The sequence below is a fragment of the Penaeus vannamei genome, chromosome 35, assembly GCF_042767895.1.
Source record: "Penaeus vannamei isolate JL-2024 chromosome 35, ASM4276789v1, whole genome shotgun sequence".
NCBI classification, from domain to species: Eukaryota; Metazoa; Arthropoda; class Malacostraca; order Decapoda; family Penaeidae; genus Penaeus; species Penaeus vannamei.
The window spans coordinates 25,791,834-25,794,333 of record NC_091583.1 but is presented as its reverse complement, the minus strand read 5'-3'; the positions used below and the strand labels follow the sequence as shown (position 1 = coordinate 25,794,333).

The window sequence follows — 2,500 nt, the reverse complement described above, 5'->3', positions numbered from 1 at the left end:
AACAGCCTCAGAAGTCCGTTTTACAGTGGCGTCCACACGGAGCGCAGTTGACCGCATGTCGTTGTGTGGAAATAGAACATACGAATGGTCGCCATTTTCGTTGAGCGCTTGGGTGAATGAAAAGTTTTTTTTTATTATTGTCTTTTTTCCCACTTTCCTTTTCAATGTTTTTGGATCAAAGAAGCCAAAGAGCGACGGACGGTTCAACACTCTCCGCGGCAGAAAAAAATGGAGGGAAGGAAAAGTGTCAAAGAACAAGAGAAAATGAAAAATATAAAGTGAAGAAAATAATAATGGTGATGTCTCAGATTGCAACTTTTGGGTCCTTTGGTTGGGCTGGAGAGGGAGAGGGATGGACCACTCCTGCCATCGATAGTTGGGGGAGGGAGGGAGGGAGGAGAAAGAGAGGGAAGAAGAAATGGAAGGAAGGAAAGCGAGAGGGATGGATAGAGGGAGGGAGAGATTGAAGGAAGGGGAGAGAGGGAGGGAGGGAAAGAGAGATGGAAGGAAGGGGAGAGAGAGGAAGGGAGGGAGAGAGAAACGGATGGAAGGAGGGTGGGAAGGAAGGAGACACAGAGGGAGAGGGAGGGAAGGAGACAGAGAGGGAGGGAGGGAAGGAGACACAGAGAGGGAGGGAGGGAGGGAAGGAGACACAGAGAGGGAGGGAGGGAGGAGAAAGAAAGGGAGGGAGGGAAGGAGAAAGAGAGGGAGGGAGAGATGGAAGGAAGGGGAGAGAGTGAGGGAGGGAAGGAGACAGAGAGAGGGAGGGAGGGAATGAGAAAGGGAGGGAGGGAGGGAGAAAGTGAGAAAAGAAGGGAGTGAGAGAGGGACGAGAAAGAGATGGAAGGAAGGTAAGAGAGAGGGAGAGATTGAAGGAAGGAAAGAGAGAGGGATGGACGAAGGGAGGGAGGAAGATATGGAAGGAAGGAGAATGAGAGAGAAAGGTATAAATGGAGAGAGGGAACTAGAGATGGAAGTTGGAAGAAAGAGAGAGAGGGATGGAAGGAGGGAGGGAGAGAGGATGTGTGTATTTTTGTATGTCCGTGTGTGTGTGTGTGTTTGTGTAGCAGTAGTAGTAGGAGGAGAAGTAATAGTAACATCTTCTTGTCTATATATATATATATATATATATATATATATATATATATATATATATATATATATATATATATACATATATATATATTTGTCCATGAGCATATAATACAAAAATACCATCTGTTCCACAGTGATAAGAAAAGCCCTTAGTCCGTCCAATTCAGGAAAGGAAAAGCTGGCAACTCAGCCTAGGCCCTTGACTCCGATTCTTTAAGTCGCTTTTGAGAAGAAAAAAAAATAACAGTGTGATGATGAAAGCAGTAAATTTTAACGAACGGTAGTTAAACAACATTAAATATGAATTTTTAAAAATCTTGACACATGCAATCCAAAGTAATAAATTATCAAGAACCAGGCGATTAGATTATGAATAAGTGACTAGCGAATCGGAGAATTCGAGGGCTCGGGTTGAGATGCCAGTTCGTCCTTTTCTGAGACTGGATTTACTATATTAAGTTGCTAATTCCTTCTCGACTCTGCAGACATCATCACAGCGACATGAAATATCAAACCAGTGATCCACATTTTCTTCGATGAACAGAACACAAGCTCTTCGGAAAACATAATGAAGATTCTACACCGCCTTTCGTTTTAATCACGGCGCATCTCCCACTTCTTTTTTTTTTCCATTTGATCGTCCTTCTCGAATGTTCTGAAACAAAGAAAACGGAAACCAGGTTATTTCTCAGATTTTAAAACTGAATTAAAAGAAATTATTTTATGATGCGTAAAAAGAGAAAAGAATGAAAAAAAAAAGGCTGGGTATTAGAACAAATCAGGTTATTTATGATGTAAAATTGTCCTTCGTATCAACACGTAATCAGGTTAGTTATGTTGCGAAATTGCTTGTGTTATAACAACGCGAAAAAAATGGTAATTGGGTCAATTAAGAAACTCTGTGGTCAAGGGAATCAGCTTGTTCAGATCGAATAGTTTGTGTGTATATCAGACGCTTGTGATTATAAGGTATCTCTATGAGTCCCTGTGTGTGTGTGTGTGTGTGTGTGTGTGCGCGTGTGTGTGTGTGTGTGTGTGTGTGTGTGTGTGTGTGTGTGTGTGTGTGTGTGTGTGTGTGTGTGTGTGTGTGTGTGTGTGTGTGTGTGTGTGTGTGCGGAGTCACTTTCTTCCTTTCTTTATCCGTGGACCATTTATGGACAGGTATGCTTGATTACACAAAAAAAAAAACGCTAGGCATGTTTTTTCCTTCCTTTTCTTTCCTTTTTTACTTCCTCCTTTTTCTTACATTTTAATTTTCTCTCCTTCGTTTCCTTCTCCTTCCATTTTCCTTTCTTTTAATGTTTTGCAATACCCTATATTTTTCACTCCAAAGAGAAAATTCAGTTGATTTTGTTGTCAATGTGGATGCAATGCAATGCTGGAAAATCGGGTGCAATTAATCTCA

The 2,500-nt window shown here is 41.6% G+C and overlaps 1 protein-coding gene across 1 annotated transcript in view; it reads right to left on the bottom strand.

Moving 5' to 3' along the window:
- Nucleotides 1-1,153: 1,153 nt before the first annotated feature.
- Nucleotides 1,154-2,500, bottom strand: part of LOC113807106 (uncharacterized) — an 8,856-nt gene continuing 7,509 nt past the window's right edge. The window contains exon 6 of the mRNA XM_070113886.1: nt 1,154-1,750. The gene's annotated coding sequence lies outside the window, so the exon portion shown is untranslated. The remainder of the gene's footprint in view (nt 1,751-2,500) is intronic.